The 16,807-nt window shown below is 32.6% G+C and overlaps 1 long non-coding RNA gene across 1 annotated transcript; it reads left to right on the top strand.

The window, feature by feature from the left end:
- On the top strand, nucleotides 648-16,514 carry LOC109723861. Its single transcript, XR_002219754.1, has 5 exons — nucleotides 648-748; nucleotides 847-905; nucleotides 1,066-2,265; nucleotides 2,360-2,441; nucleotides 16,298-16,514. It is a non-coding gene; the product is annotated as an uncharacterized LOC109723861 (long non-coding RNA).

Raw genomic sequence — 16,807 nt, 5'->3', positions numbered from 1 at the left:
TTTTTATATTTTGGATATTAATGGTTGTCGTTAAATAGTAGAAGAATGTTGTAGTGTCACTGCATACAATAACCCTCATAAGTAATTTATCATCGTAAAGTAATTTATTGACCCATATTGAGATTTATATCCTATTCGGCGACTATTTTCTTTTATCATGTGCCACTTGCCATCACGTACATCTTGTTAGCGTGTTATTCAAAAATATTTGTTTACTTTTCTTCTATGTTAAAGTTAAATTTCTTTCCAATTATGTGTAGAAATAATAACTCAAATCTTTGACGAACAATTACACACCAACTTATGCTCATTACGGAGTAGTTGCTGGTGCAATCCTTCTCAATTGGGCATAGAATCTACCATAATCGAAATAGCTCATCTGATCTGTCACGCCCCGGGACCGATACCAATTTGGCCCGACCCGAGCACGTCAAACAGACGCCGAACGGACAGAGTTACCTCTATCCGCCCAAGGCTCAACACGTGTACAATTCAAACAAGAAATGCACTAGCGGAAACATACACAAACGGCTTACGCGAGGGTAAGCAATAGCCATTAGTGAAAGAAAAAGGAAACTAAACATTCACAAGTAATATGATTCATTTTAGATCATATACATTGCATCCATCTCTTACATTTNTTGGAAGAGTGAGTGAAGTTGAAGAATGTTCTGCGAGAAATGCTTCAGATTCAGTTCATCACAATGGCAGCTCAAAGTGCAAAAAATCTACACGCCGTAAAAAAATTGTTAGTTCCAATCAATTTCTTTTCTCAAAGTTATGTGCTAAATTGACTATTTAAATTAGTTTTCTTTGACACTAATTGTAGTATATTTACTCTCTTAGGCTTCAGATGCATCCGCTTCTCATCTATGATGTTCATCCATGAGCTTATTGTTCATTAGGTAAATTCCATCATCTTAGCCTTATTATATGTTCAAAACTTATTCATTGATCAATAATTAATTCAAATGTTATTCAATGTTCCCGTGTTCTGTTGCGTGTCTGTGTCCACATTAGGTAGATGCTATACATAACATTTCGATTAAGCGTCTGCATGTTTAGGAAGTGCATGAGATCAAAAGTTGAAGCTTTTTGGCGTTACGCTCGGAAGATTACCTGTATAGGCATGAAATCTGAAACAACTGATAAGTATTATCAAGATCTGTGAAGGACAGAAAACTAACCTCATTTTTCAGTTCGTCGACTGATAGAATGAATTCCTCAGTTTCATTGAAGACAGCCTACAAAACCACCTATTAGGTAGCGCATAAGATGTTACATGACTAACCAATCAGCTGCAAATTGGAGAAGTAATCAACAACAGAATCATCTGCTTTACTGAAGTGACTTTGATTTCTTATGAGTAATATAGAATTTCCTACAGGTCATATTAACTGAATCGTTGTTTTTCCAAATGCTAGTTTAAGCATCCATATATATTGAAACAAGTATGAGAAGTTGATAAAAGATCACATTTTAGACATTAGTAAGGTTGTGATTCTTTTAAGTGGAAAGAAGAGAATCAACCAACCTGGCAACGCAAGTGCGTGTGGATTGCACCCAGATACTGTTTGACTAGTCTTCCTGTGCCAAATTTCCATTGCATACTATTAGGTAACTTCTGATCCTTTGCATGAAATCTGAAACATGATGTCCAACTCTCAACTGTTTTGCTTGGTAATAGCAAAATGTTGTTTTAAGCAAAATTAGGGCCACCATCTTTTATATAACTGAAAAATGTCAAAACTCGCATGTAGGTATTAATTGGTTCTGCGTCTCGTTTCATTACTAAGGGATATTAAGATGCCGCAAATTCATAAGACTAGATTATGAGGGGCTGTAGCATGAGTTTGAAAGATGTTGTTAATTTGGTCAAGTAAGGTATTCAATGTTCACAATTAGTGCAGCTTGGCTAGCTTCTTGTTTGAAAAAGAACTTGCAAGACATGAACTTATTGATGCTAGCTCTTACCAAAAAGAAGAGAAATTACAAGAACTTACTGGTGTTATAAGCAGTGTATGTTGACCCTCCTGACTAACCATCATTAAACCTTGAACATAGTAAAAATTTTTGCTTTATCTTTTGGCTAATTGCATAAGACACTTTAGACTATTGTTTTGCATGCACTTTTTTGATAAAGCACACTATCAATGAGGTTTTTGCTTCATCTTTCATTAAATGCTAATCGGTGTTGCAATGCAGGTTGGTAAGTTTCTTCCTAAAGGAAGCTATTCTACTAAAATACAACTAAAACTGATTCTGGTGATGACACGCATGTGTTAGGCTACTTTTTTTTTCTGCATGAAACAAATTAATAGATACATGTTTCATTCTTTTTGCTTTATATGCTTTGTAGATATGGATATTTGTCTAACACAAAGGTGAAGTTCATTATGGTTACAACTGATCTGGACGTGAAAGATGCAGATGTAAGAAATGTAAGTTTCTATACATGATACTTTTGTTATTTTCTCATATTACTGGTGCAGAGTCTTGTTATGAGATTAAAAATGTGTGCTATCTTCATTCTAGTTAAAAGTTATTCTGCAAAATCATTACAAGTATGTGTGGGTGCTATCGAAGTTTTGCATCTGTGTATAGCGACTAATTGTCTTTATTTCACATATCACAGAATTCTTTTACTTATTACAGAGTCCTAATGCATAAAATTTACCAAGTTCTTCTCCTTCTCTTTTGCTTGGGACTTTTTTTATTTGATTTTTGAGCTTAACAAATTAGTGATTTTCAAATCAAATGGCTCTTTCGAATAAGATATTGAAATATATATTCTTTTGTTCCTGATTACACCATTTATATGTTATTCAAGTGCAACTGTTCCTGATTATACCATTTATATGCTTTTGTTTTGTTAATGACCCATTAGGACAGTGATATAGTACATGTACGAAGATAACTAGTTACTATAAACTTACAGTAGGGAACACCAGATTGCGACAAGTAGAAAAATGCCACCAGTTGATAGGCTTGATGTGAGGCACAGGATTCTTCTATAAAAGCCCTTCATTTGATTAATCACATGCGATTATCTGCGAGGCCAAAAGGATTGTACCAGCACCTTTTGGAAGCACGAAATTACCTAAATACATTAATTTAGCATTCACATCAAAGTTTGGTTGATTGTGTGACTCAGAGCCTTTCGCGGAGACTCCCTCTCTCCGAGAGAAATCATGTGGATACAAATCAAGTACCTAATACTTTTGTTCCCGGCATTTAAAGACATACCTGCTCTAGCACTAGTGTCCCCTGTTGTTCATCAATGTTATCTTGCAACAATAATTTGAGAGGTTGGTAAAGAAAAAAAAAAAAAACAAAAAAAGCATGGAGTACGACGTGCTCTTTCGCGAAACAAAATAACATGATCGAATTAATTGTAGATGCCTTTCAAACTTTTACACATATAACTTTTCCTGTTTTTAATAAACTCATACTTTAAAATCTAATAAAATAAACTCTGGCATTCTTAGTAGTAGTAGAGTTTCGGCGACGCATGTATCAGAGTTTACTTGTTAAACTTCAAGGTAAGGATTTGTTAAAAATAAGCCGGCTCGGTTTTCAACAGCCTAGCAACCGCGATTGGTAATTAGAGTTTTCGAGCTCGACAATCTTTATGTGTTGATTAAGTAAATTTCGCATGTCTATGTCGTGGGTGCCTAAAGCTAACACTGAACCGGCTTGATTAGAGTACGGTGAAGCTTGTACTGATCCGGGTGAGTCGGAGTGCGGTAAAGCTTATACTGAGCTGGGTTGTGCTGGAGGACATTGTATTGTCCTACGATTAGGCAAATTCGGTTGTTTTCACTCATAATTAACTAAAAAATTCATTATCAACAACATCCATTATAAAAACCGTCGTATATTTAATCCTCTTGTAGTAACCTGTTTCGTGATGTTCACCCCTCCCTCAATGTACAATTTTATTTACCTAGTTAATGATTATAAAAGAATGTTTTATAGTTATATTAAATGTATAAACATATCTAAAAATGATTGTTTTCAATCTTATGAAGTTTTGAACTTAAAATATTAAAATACTATAATAAATGGGCTACTAGCTCGTCAAAATTAAAGTGAAATACAATTAGTAATTTTAAACAGTTTAAATCTTATTAAACTTATGATCATTAGTAATCTACAATTTCACATTGTTTAAATTAAAAATCTTTTATAAGATTAGGATCGAGTTTAAAATATTATGATTTGAACACGAAGATTTAAAGACTTTGAAGTGTGTTTTTCGCAGTGAGAGAGTTAGGGGTAGGTTGTAACTGATAATTATAGCGTTATTAACTCGTGATTTTATTGAATTGAATTTAATTTTATCATTTTTTAAAATTTTAATAGTTATCTTTTGTTTTATTTTCTAAGTTAAGCTTTGGTACATGTTAAAATAGTATAAAAATAAATAACTCCGTATGTTTTAAAGATTTTTGTCGAAGAAGTGGTGGTTGGATGCCGGTGACTACGTCATAGGTAACCTACACTATAAAATTTTATAATTAATTAATTAATTAATTAATTAAATCTTCTCGATGTATTAACATATAATATCATAATAAACTAGTAAAGATGTTCTTACTTTTGTGAATCAATTAGAATAAATTCTACGATTAATACACTAGTTACATGCTTTTAATAAATAAATAAATAAATAAATAAAAAGAAAAACCAGGGTATCGATCCTCTATTCAACAACCATGTTTGTTTACACTAATTATTGTTCATGTTTATTTTCTTAACCACCAACGTATCCGATGTAGAGCAACCGATGTAATGCACTCATCACTTTTTTATATGAGGTTATAAAACAGGGGTACACTATAGTGTATAAAAATAAAATAGTATGACATTAAATTTTTTAATATAAATTAATAAGACACGTATATTTTAAATTATATTAAATCTACTTTTTTTTAATTCGCTCTGCATTAAACCCTAACGTAAAAGATTTACGTTAACGGAAGTATAAAATCTCGTATTTTTTTTCCATTTCTCAATTTTTTCAATATTTTCGCAAGGGAAAGCTTTTATCTAGAAATGATCTTTTCATAAAAGTGTCAATTAAGTTTCGTAGTTCGATTAACCTCTCGTGGGATCTTAAATAAATAAATAAATAAAAATTCTCGCTGCAATAACGTGCAGATTTGATTTACATTTTATATATAGGATGAGTAGATTTCCGACAAAAACAAAAATGATTAAAATAAAAAAATTAAATTTCTCAACACTTAAAAAATTATCTTCTTTATATTCTAAATGTAGACATATCTGATTCCGAAGCAAACCTTAACGCACGCCACTCTTTCATGCAACCTTTTTATAGTACAAACAAAGGCATGCATTATAACGTAAGACGTATAGCGCTACTCAGCCAATACTATATATAAAAGATACCAGGGTGGCCACTTGCATGTTTGTATAAAGATATATGAAAAAAGAGTTGAAGTAAAATAGATTATTGCGATCTATCCGGAGTTATGGTTTGATTCAGATTCTACGTGTTCATTGGTAAAAAGAAGTTAATCACATAGTTTTATACTTTATTTTTTCACAATTAATTTTATAATAAATCATAATAAAGCTAGTTAATTTGTACCCTGATTAATTTGTCCTGTTTCCTTACTAGGTTTAATGTTCAAGAGTCGGTGGTGTTACTATCCTTGTTAAAACAAACCACGTTCTTTTATCTAAGTTTCCCGGGTACGTTAATTCCATGTTATAAAGTGTCATCTTGCAGATTAGTAATCACGGGAACTTCTCTAGATTAATTGTCAGGTTTTTATTTTTATTTTCATTTCTTCTTAATCATGTTTAATATATTTTTTTTATCTTAATCAGGTTTTTATAATTAAAAATTTTAAAAAAATTTATTTCTTATATTTTAAATTTCTCCGAAGTGTGAAAGAGTGAAATCATGGAACACCAAATTTCACATAGTTAAACGGAGGAACACCAAAGCAAAAAGAGAAAAATAATAGTTAAAATAATAAAAAAAAAGGATTTAGTCACTGTTTCAATTTTAATTTCCCATGATTTCATTTATAAGCTATTTAGATTTACCCATATACTTCAAAAAACATATATTAAATTGCTTTACAATTCCTTTTTTGACGGTTTCTCTATTTTTATTTTAGTGTCCCTCCGTTTAACTATATGAAATTTGGTGTCTCATGATTTCACTTTTTCACACTTTAGTGTACCCTCTAAAAACTTCAAAAAAAATTTTAAATCCGTGTGCCAAAAAACTTACGTAGTCATTATAAATACCACCTTTTTACTAGCTCAGTTAAACCTCAGCAACTGATAATTATTCAGGTACTCAAACACATGTCAACGTCATTGTCCTTTTGTAACAAAGTGTGCACCTCGTGCGGGGAGAGCGCATTTAGGTTCCCTTTAAGGAACCGCAGAGATTTTTATTTACTTAAAAATACGCAAAGATTACTACACAATCCGCACCCGTTAATATTAAAGGTTGAAACTATCAGGAACTTATTATGGATAATTTCTTTTTACTTTTTCGTACATTTATTATAATAAAGATTTTTATAAGATGGAGTTATGATGCGCACACTTACTTAGTCTTAGGTTAAATCTGAACGACACCTTTTTTGCTAAGTTTAACCCTCGTTATCTTTATTCTCTTTGCGGAAATCAGATGATTGATTACTCCCACATTTTACGTCACCTTCATAAGCAAGCATAGAAAAATGCCTTCGCTAAGCGCGATGTTGCGCTGCTCAAGCCTAGCATTTCCAACTAAGTGCACAGGAACCTAGCAAAAACTTCCAGAAGATTGCGAGGCTTAGGCGCCACTTAGCTTGATATTTGCTCGTGCTAGCGTTTAGTTAGCAAGTTCAGGGGAATCTTATTATCCAATTACCTCCTACATCAAAGAGAGAAAATAAAAGAATAAGAGAAAGAAAAAGGCAAGAAAGTAGTAGGTAGTTAAAAATACACTCTATCGGGTGTATAAATATTCCTTAAAACTTTAAGGTTATCGCATTCTCCATTCCGTTTTAATCAATATTTAATAATAGGATTATACTAATCTTAAATAAAGATTAATCGAAAGGTTAAATTTTCGCTCTAATTAGAATTAGGTTAATCTATTGTATTATAGGTAGCCTAGCTCGAGCTAATACCTGCGTGGGCTAAACTAAATTGGCTTACGGTTGTCTCCCAATATTCTAATATTTAGAGGTAGGTTCCCAACATTAGGAGAAGAGCTCTCAAAAAAAAATAAAACCACAAAACATAATATTTTTTATCTTTCACTGTTCTAATATCTATTTTCTACACCAGAGAACTACTCCAACATTCTAATGTTATAGCAATTAGTTAAACCCAACATCCTAATTGTAACGAATTATTCTCTTTATAAAACGAAATGTGTATCTTTTAATTGCGTACCTAGCAAAAGAGATGTTGCCTAGATTTTGTTTAAGTTTATATATATTCTTTTTGATATTAATTAAAAAAAATTCTATATATATATATATATTTTAATTGTATACTATCGTATAGCCTCAGAAGGATTCTTTCGCGGCAACCCTTGATGGTGAGTTTAAAACAGGGTTAATAACCAAATTTCTAATCTTAATAAAGGTAGACAACCATTAATCTAGACCATACCAAGAAGTAGAGAATGGTTTAATTAATAATGTTTATCGAATAAATAGAGGGTTTATATATAAACATTTTTGTTTTTACTCATATACATACATTCGTATATTGTTAATTTAATAACTGATGTGAATTTGTAACAACCTTTTCATTGTATTAATTTTAGGTTTCGGAGCATTCGTAAAATGTATTAAATGTCATTTAATTACCCCAAAGGGAAAATGAATATGAAAAAGTTAGTTGTAAGTTAAACTGAACCAGAAATTATTTACAGAGTTGATGATTATAATTACTTAGTTACACGCGCGTTATCACTCCATCTATAATTTGGGTTTTACCGGTGTGTAAATCCCGAAAAAATCTACGTACTAGCTCGTAGAATAAGTTTTTTTAAATATTATAAATTATCTATTTCTCATTTTAGTTTATAGGTTTTATTGTATAGTAAGAATTAAATCATTCGAAAAAATCTTATTTTATTTAAATAAAAATCCACTTTATTTAATAAGAATCTTTTAATGCCTACTTTTAGTTTGCATGAGAAATCAAGATTAATATGACTTATTTATTAATAACCTATTGAATCAATAAGTCTCTGTACCATTATTTGTTTTGTTTGTTCGGAAGTTAATAGTTGAATATAACGAGACCGTACCATTGTTTGTTTTTTTCCCCGGAAATTAATAGATGAATACGTTTGGATTAGGATTTTGAGAACACGTGTCAAAGAAATGGGATTTTTTTTGTGTGTTTTTTTTTCCAATAGAAATTTCTTCTTGTTGTCACAGTTATACTTCGGTAAGTGTCTTCGGAACTCATTGTTCGGTTGACGGGGGTGGGAAAAAGATACCCGGGGGGGAGGGGAGAAAATAACAAACAAAGGTGTGTGTAATGTATGTAGAGAGAGAGAGAGAGAGAGAGAGAGAGAGGAAACGATATTGTACACTCGTAATTATTTTCGGGTATGGAATGGTAAGATACGTTGGTGGACGTGCAAGCGAGGAGGGATTTTACCTTCTCTGGTGTTGGAGAAGAAGAAGAAGTAGCAGCAGCAGGAATAGCAGCAGCAGCAGCAGCAGCAGCCATAGACGAAGAGGATTATTACACGGCGCCCTAGATGGGGTCAATAATAATAGTCGCAGCTTTTCAGTTTTTTTCGTACGCTTCTTCTCGGCCCGGTTTTCCGGTGGTGGCCGGGTCGGGTCGCCCCCTAGCGGCCTCGGGTCCTTCGCCTCGTCGCTGCCCTTCGTGGGCCAGATGGCCCCGCAGGCCTACGCCTCGACCCCCTTCACCCACAGGCTTTAGGCGCTCGGCGCCTTCTTCAGGGCCTATACCGACCCGTGCAAAGGCTGGCGGCTCTACCGCCGGGCCCGGGTGCTGCAGCGGCGGAACCGTTAATTCCCGGGCAGCCGGGTGGAGTTAAAGGGGCTGTAGCGGGTGCTGGAGGGGGCGGGGCATTGGCGCAGAGGATTTCTGTAGGTCCGGCGGCGTCGACGGCGGCGGCGGCGGCGGCGGTGGCGTCCATGAGAGCCGGGTTACCCGGAGCTCTGGCGCCCGGGGTCGGGCCGGGTACTGCTGTAAGAGGCCGGGCAACTGGCCGGGCTGAGACGACGGCGGCTGCTGCTGCGGAGCGAGAAGCGGGACGGCCTGGAGGAGGAGCTGGACGCACTGCCCAAGCCGAAGTTAAGCGGCACCCACTGGCGGTGGCAACGGAACCGCCTCCTGCAGCTGTAGCCGCTGACGCAGACGCCGCCGCCGCCGCAGCTCAAAGCCTAACTCCTCGGAATGAACACCCCTATTTCTGCGACGAAGATCAAGTAGTGTTGAGCGTTTTCGTTTTCTAGGCAAGGAACGAATGAGCTGGAGAAGGTACGTGAAATGCGTGGTGATTAAGACAAATTAGTTATAAATGAAAAATAAATAACATAAATTAAATGAACCGTCACACGCTAGCTGATCGAAAAAGAAGAAAAAAAAAAGAAAAAAAATCTTTTTTTTTACAAACAAAACCCACTATTTAATACCAAAACCTCGACCTTACCTTACCTTTATATTTCTCTACCTCAAAAGAAAAGAGACAACGAAAATGCATGCATATATATATATCTAAAAAAAAAAAAAAAAAAAAGTGTACCAGTGCGATGTCCATAAAACCTCCAGGTGCATTTAAAAAACGTATGTTCTCGAAACAATGGCATGTTGACTGCGTAGCTTTCCAATTTTCTTTTCCTGTTTAAATATATAAGGACGCATAAATTTTGGATAAATTATGAATGAGGTCACACTAGTTATAGTTGAATGCATAGAAAAATTGTAGTTCATCATTTGAATTGGGAGCATGAAATTAAATCAGTAGATATATAATAACCCTCACTCTTACACGTGCAAAATAGAGAGATCGTATAAAAGCACGTTTATTATTATTCGTACTTTTTTATAACATTGTAAACTTTTTATCTATTTTCTAGTTAATGTTTGCCAGTTGATTGTGGTTAGTTGCTTACTATTGATGTTTAATGTCTCCTTTATACGTTTAAATGGTTTTTTACCATTATTGTTTTTTTGACCTATTAAAACTCCTTTTATTCTCGATTACTTTTGTTTTTTAGGTTTTTTCTATCGCTTTGCTCGTGCTGTAAATTACCTGGTTTTGATAAAACATGTCCAATCCATCCATTATTCGTTATTATTCTAATACAATTAATGAACAGCGTTTATATATAATTCGTACCAGAGCAAACTTATACGTTCACGCTTTGTTCCTGATCTACTATTTACTTTCGTTTTCTAGCTTTAGGGCCACTCATCTACTACACCTACACAAACATCTTAAAATACTACCCCCGGTTAACCCTTTATTTACTATAACTTTTGAATTACCCTGGTCCATATATATTAATTAAAAATTAAACATTAAAAAACGAGTACTTATACAGTATCACACACAGTAAATGGGATTTTTATTCGTTAAATAATCAACGAACCACAGATCATTTCATTTCCATGTGAGATCTAGAAAAAGAATCCGCTTCTCGTAAAAAAAAAAATTTTTTTTCTTATATTTTTCTACCAACCACTTAAACGAAGGGTCGTTTGATAAACCACTTTATATATATGAATGCTGTATTTAAGAGGTTCTTGAATTCTTTTGATATTCTGATCACCTTAGATTTGATTTTTAGAGGAAATTATAATACGCTCTATTATAACCAAGAAGCTTTGGGATTTGATAATTAATTTGTGATGTATATAGAAAACACAAGTAAAAGCACTGAGCTTATATTAAAAAAAAAAAGTCTTATAAAACCCTACATTTTACTTCTTATTTCGTTAAATAATGGGTGTTAATATACTAGTTTTATTTGTGTTGTTACTACCCGAGGGTTAAAATGAAGCATTATAAAATGCTTCCTACGTGAACTTGAAGAAAGTGAGAAACAGGCATGTGCATGCATTAACACTAGATATATACTCATGTTGTGGTTCCACCAAATAATTATTTCATAATTTCACACACACTCACACTCACACATATATCGATGTATTGTTTTTGGTTTTTTCTTTTTCTTTTTTTTTTTTCCTTTCTACTTAACAAAAACGAACTGGACCTGGATTTACCGATAGTTTTTCTTTCAATCTGTTCCCGGTTTGTCTTCGTTTCTTATTTCGGTGTTCAACTTGAAAAAAGAAAAAAGAAAAAAAAAAAAAAGAGTACTCTCCTCTTACTTACCACGTGAGATTATGCTGGTAGTAGTAACTAATGAAAAGGTCAAAAAAGAAAAAAGAAGCAACCTGTCTTCGAGTAGCATATACGGAGAAAATGGGTGTTATATATCAATCTATAAACATACGAAAACTACGTATAAAGGGATGTTAACATGTACTAAACAGGGAACCTGGGTCTCTCTCTCTCTCTCTCTCTCTCTCTCTCTCTCTCTATGCACCCTCTTTAATAACGGACATGAGCTATATATTATTTTTCTCAGGCCGATGATACGATAATTATCGTGCTTCGTGAACTACGATAGTTCAAAAGGCGGCAATCTAGATGGTAAACCTAGTAAAAGTGGGCAATCTAGTATGATAAGTTGGTTGGTAGGTGAGTTGGGATCCCCCGGGTGTAGTAGGCTTGGTGTGTAGAGAATTAGGTTACCGGTTTTTGAACCATCGTGGTTGCTGAACCACGATACTTATCGTATCATCGGATCAAGATTATTTTTATAATTCTATTTTTTATATTAAATCATTTATATCAAATGTTTTAAAGTTTCTAAATATATGTAAAATTGTATGATTGAAAAAAACAAATAACTGGTAACTCAAAAACTTTATAAACTATGGCTTCATTATCTAAAATTTTAGAATGCTAACACTAAATGCATTAAAAGTTTGGCATACTCAAACTAAATTTACTAAAAGTGATGCTATCCTCCGTTCTCTCTCGAGAATATTTTCTTGAAACTTTGATTTTATTTGAATATAAAACCTTTTTGAAGTTTTATGAGAGTACACCAAAGCGTGAAAAAACGAAATCATGAGATATCAAACTTCATATAGTTCAGTCATGGAATACCAAAGCGTGAAAGAGTGAAGTCATGAGACATCAAATTTTGTATAGTTCAATCATGATATACCAAAGCATGAAAAAGAGAAATCATGAGATACCAAATTTCACATAGTTCAGTCATGGGATACCAAAGCGTGAAAGAGTGAAATCATAGGACACCAAATTTCGTATTGTTCAATCATGGTACATCAAAGTGTGAAAAAATGAAATCATGAGATACCAAATTTCACATAGTTCAGTCATGGAATACCAAAGCGTGAAAGAGTGAAATCATAAGACACTAAATTTCGTATAGTTCAATCATGGGACACCAAAGCGTGAAAAAGTGAAATCATGGGATACCAAATTATAAAGCAATTTAATATATGTTTTTTGAAGTTTATAGAATGGATTCAAATAGTTTATAAGTAAAATCATGAAAAATCAAAATTAAAACAGTGACTAAATTGCTTTTTTATGGGGCTTTACTTACTATTTTTCTCTTTTTACTTTGGTGTCCCATGATTGAACTATGTTTTTATTGGTATCTCATGATTGAACTATGTGAAATTTAGTGTACCATGATTTCACTCTTTCACACTTTGGTATACCATGATTGAACTATGTGAAATTTGGTATCCTATGATTTCACTCCTTCACGTTTTGGTATCCCCCCATAAACTTCAAAAAGGAATATAAAAGAGTATATATATATATATCTCTCTCTATCTCTTTCTCTCTCTCTCAAGTCGATATATACCACGAACATTTTAATGGTTCATGAACCATAAACATTTAAAAAATAACCTGCCGAGCCCTGGCAACGTTGTAATTTGTCATCGTCGTCGGCGTCTATTTTATTTATTTATGTATACATTTTATTCTTAAAAAAACGTCAGGTTTTTACTCAGATACACGCGCTTTTTAAAATTTTATACTATCATATATAATAGACAGAGATCGTTTAGTTTAAACGGGACTCTAAGTGAGTAGAGTAAAAAAAAAATTTTTTTTTAATAATACTAATAAATAGTGTTATTCTCTAAACTAACCGATACTACGATGACAATATATCTTTTGGTGGAGGAGCATACGCCACTGGTGACCCTGATTGTTTATTATATTTATTTAAAATTAATTGTTGATCCTAAAACTAGCTCATAAATCACTTTTGATGTATTTTTATATCCCCCAGGTCCACCATCCCCTCTCTCTCAGTAGTTTACTCTGTTATGTTTGTTTCTCCTCCTCGCTTTTTACTCTCTTTCTTTGTTAAGTGTTTTCTCTCTTCCACTTTATTTTTTCTCCTTTTTCGTGGTCTTTTTACTTTTTTCTCACTAATTTCCCGCTGATTTTCAACCTAAGTTAACGCCAGTGTACCATAATATGACAAGAACTTCGTTAATTCCAAATAAAACTGTAACTCCGGATAGATTGCGATAATCTATCTTACCTCAACTCCTTTTTCATATATCCTTATACGAAGACATAAGAGGCCACCCTGGCGTCTTTTGTATAACATTGGCTGAGTAGCACTATACGCCTTGCATTATAATCCATATTGCGTTAGAGGGGTGTTAGGTTTGCTTCGGATTCTCTTTTCTTAATGTTTTCTTTCTTTTTTTTTTTATTAGACTTCGATTCGTGAGGTTCAGTGTTCCTTAAAAACGGAGTAGGACCAGGTGGTATATACAATTTACGCTTGGTGTCCGCGCGGCTAATTAGTACTCCGTACCCAATCCTAAGCTATGTTATATAGATTTTCTAGTTAGATTATTCTTTATTGGTTTTCCATTAGAATAGCAGTATAGTACCTTATAGTCCACTCGACATGTTCCATATACTTGACATGTTCCACTCGACATGTTCCATATACTTGATTGTTTTTTCTACAATGGCTGGCAGGGATCTTGTTCACCGTTTCCCGAAACGCCAACCATGAGCTCTGGATTCAAACTTAAAATCAACTAAGTATAAAGGTCGATTCAAATAAAGATTTACTTTATCTGCTAAGATTTACTTTATTTGCTTCGCCTAGCATACGATGGATAGAGAATTTTTTTTTTTTTTTTTTATACAGTTAAAAAAAAAAAAAATATTCAAATATATGCATATACTTGAACTCGAGGTTTAGGTGCACCTCGGCTTACCGGTCAAGTTTAGGTGTACCTCCAAGGTGTAACTAAACTTGACCCAAAAAATAAAAATAAATAAATAAAAAACAAAGGTTAAGTTGAGGAAAAATAGAATATAACCGCAAAAAAAAAGGTTGCATTAAGAGAAAGCATTTAGAAAGAATGAGTAAAAAACAACATGTTAAATAAAAATTTATAATTATAATATTCTATTTTTAAATATAAATTATATATATTAAATTAGTTATATTTTTTTAATATATTAAATTTTAAAATATTATACTAAAGTCTTTATATCACGTATTGTAAAAGAAAATGTTGGATAGCTAGATGTCTTATAAAGAAGAAAAAAAGAAATGATTGAAAAAATGAAGACAACGAGGATTAAGAAGAAAAAATCAAAGAAAATAAAAATAATATGAAAATGACGATAATATTTATATTAAACAATAATAATATTATAAATAAAAATTAAAAGAACATAACAAGGATATGAGATAAGAATATGAAAATGACGTCGACACAGACGAAAAAGAAGCTAGAAAAGATGAAAATAAAAAAAATTAAGAAACCGAGAAAAAAAAAATTTTTTTTAAAGAATGTGAAGATAGCAAAGAAGAAAGAAGTTGAAAAAAAATAAATAAACAATATATTAGCCAGGCGGTATTATGCGCCTACAGAAGTGATCAATGCTGTAATTCATTGATAACGATATTTTTAGACTTGACCAAAATCTTGACGAAATTATTTATGGTACGTTGATTTTTTTTTTTTTATCAAGATTATAACCTTTTGTCGGAAGCTATACGATCGGTTATTTTCCACCAAATTCCACTAAATTTGATGTTTATGCTCGCTAATTCGTAGTAATGTGTAGTTATGCCCTACACTGTCACTGAAAATACGTCGGTAAAACGGTACGTAGCATGGACCTAGCTTTTTAAAATTATCACTGAAAATACGTCGGTAAAACGGTACGTAGCATGGACCTAGCTTTTTAAAATTTTATGTTGCTTATATAACTACTACACTGCATTGTTTAATTAATTTATAAAAAAAATTTTTTATATACAGTATAGTACTAATATTCTTTTATAAAAATAATATGAAAATAAATTTTTTTTTTTTATTAATTAAACAATAACTACTGCACCACGTTCGTACTGTCACACTTTAAGGAGTGGATCTAGTGATGTCAACCTTCCCCTGTTCTTAACAGAGCAACACCTTATACATATATATATGTTTAGGTGATATATCAAAATCGTTTTATGGCTCCTCTCCCTGCTCAAACCAAGATTTGGTTTTATTGTTATTACAATATATGTCGATGTATAGTTGATGTGTTATCACGTTATTTTTCAACATCCATCTTGTTACCGCCTGATGAATTAGGAGAAGTTGTGTTGATCAATGCTGGTGGTTTACGTTAACAATCAATCTCGAGTAAATTCTTTAAGAACAAAGGTTTTCAAATTCGTATTACGATGTATGAGAAAAAGGAATATAATTTATTTTCTCTACCAAGATCACCATGAACTTGTTATTTGATATCGATTTGAACTAATAATTGTACAGTTTAGTGGCTCAATGTAACCTGTCGTTCTTCTTTTCGTGCNTATATATAGTTCTTCAAAATTAATTAGTGCAGTTCTTTTAAACCCCAAGAGCCAAAAATAGCTTTTCAAATCCATTTACTAGTTCATTAGATGTGTATCTTACAGCTACATTTTAACTACATACATTGAATTTTGGGGGTATTTCTACTTTCTATATTTACTGTACTTTATATTTTGTTGGTCAAAGCTCCGTTATAGTTCAAGTTCTGCAACAATTGTGTACACTTTGTTAATAGATGCATGTGATAGAATTTCAACAAGAGTTTCTTTCTTCTTTTTTTTTAAATGTTTTGGCAAAATCAAGGATGTTGTACAAATTTGAACTAATTCAAATGTTATTCAATGTGCAGGTTTCAGTATATAGTCGTGGGGCCAATCAGAATTCGTTTATGCACTTTTAGATTTTTGTTATCAAACAATTTTTAATTTTTTGTATTTCTTTCAGTTAGATAGTTTGATTTGTTATAATTACTGCAGCATATGAGTAGATATTATTGTTGCGATATATGGATATTTGATTTTAGTTTTATCATTTTAACGAGAATTTAAGAAACTTTGTTGATTGCTTTTTTTGAGTCTCATAGATTTAATGTATATGTGATTAGTTTAACTAAATTTTAATACGAGACTAGATGTTTAAATAAAATATTATACTTTGAATGACAATGTGACACTTATAAAGTGTCACTATATAAAAAAAAATTACTTTTTTACAAAAATTAGGGACACTTATGTGTGTCACTATATAAAAAAAATATTACTTTTTAAAAAAAAATTAGGGACACTTATGTGTGTCACTAAAACTAAAAAAAAGTGCCACTAAATTGCAGCACTTATTTTGGGATATACCGACACTTTTT

The sequence above is a fragment of the Ananas comosus genome, linkage group 18 (assembly GCF_001540865.1).
Source record: "Ananas comosus cultivar F153 linkage group 18, ASM154086v1, whole genome shotgun sequence".
Lineage (NCBI taxonomy): Eukaryota > Viridiplantae > Streptophyta > Magnoliopsida > Poales > Bromeliaceae > Ananas > Ananas comosus.
The sequence above is the reverse complement of the archived record's forward strand: the minus strand, read 5'-3'. Positions and strand labels throughout refer to the sequence as shown.